We start from the raw sequence: 1135 nt of genomic DNA, 5'->3' as shown, positions 1-1135 counted from the left end.
CCGAGGGCTTGGCCATTACTCCGCCGATTTAATTACAACACGTTAACTCATTCAGTCCATTCGTTTTCTCAAGAATTTCGGNACATTCCCAATCTTAAACAGTTCGTGGCCGGAGAGGGTATGCACAAAAACTAGCCCCACCAAAAATTAGAGCCTGTGTTTCACGAAAACTTGGTTCGAATTCATATGAACTGCTCGATGCTAAACACCGAGTGCTTGGCCATTACTCCGCCGATTTAATTACAACACGTTAACTCATTCAGTACATTCGCTTTCTCAAGAATTTCGATGAATATATGGCGGGCCTCCATATTCCATTGATTCTGCCTTATTACAGGGTACCCGGCTTCTTAAGCAAACAAAAACAAATGTGATATCCCATTAGGCTCGAAACGCATCCCTATCGTAATCGATCCGCCACAATCGGATAAACCGCGTATCGATAACTTGGTAGTGGGACTAGTCGAACAGAAAGGGCCATCTTCAGGTAAATACTCAAAACCGACGCCACTTTTCTTGGGATTTTCTCCGTCACAAACGTTTACGCACGCTAAATATCTATAAGTAGACGAGGTAAGCGGTACACGTAGTAACGGGGTTGGTTGTGTGTAATGGTGCATAATAAAAATCCACACCCGTTTCGATTCACAGTTATTCTCAAACTAACTCTCAAGTGCCATTTCAGAACCATGGTACTCCCGCCGTATGTGAAGGTTGGCCAGCAAGTGCAGCATCTGATGCGTCTAACAATCAAGTGGGACCATAAGGACGCGCTGCCGATATTCGCGCTCGATGTCGACCCAAAAAAACCCCCCTTGGCCGTGATTCCCAAGGGCTCGGATGGCCCGTACTTGTCGGCAGCCGAATCGGTTTTTTGTCGGTTGCGTGGGGTAGGGAAGTCCTCGATCCTCGATGTCTGTGCACCGCCATTCGAGTCACAAGCGACTGGCGGGCAAATTCGCGTCCTGTTCGCCCAGTGGCATGACGAGCCGACACACCGTGACGCAATTGGCTATCTACGTATCAGTTCTCCTGACCAAATCGGCTTCAGCGACTTCAGGACGTCACTGGCCAAAGGCGTACCACGCAACATGTTAGACAACACCGCCTTTATTGTCGGTTTCCGTACGCCATA

The sequence above is a fragment of the Rhagoletis zephyria genome, unplaced genomic scaffold (genome assembly GCF_001687245.7).
Source record: "Rhagoletis zephyria isolate East Lansing unplaced genomic scaffold, Rhagoletis_zephyria_1.1 Rzeph_scaffold_08741, whole genome shotgun sequence".
Taxonomy (NCBI): Eukaryota; Metazoa; Arthropoda; class Insecta; order Diptera; family Tephritidae; genus Rhagoletis; species Rhagoletis zephyria.
This window is presented reverse-complemented; position numbering follows the sequence as displayed.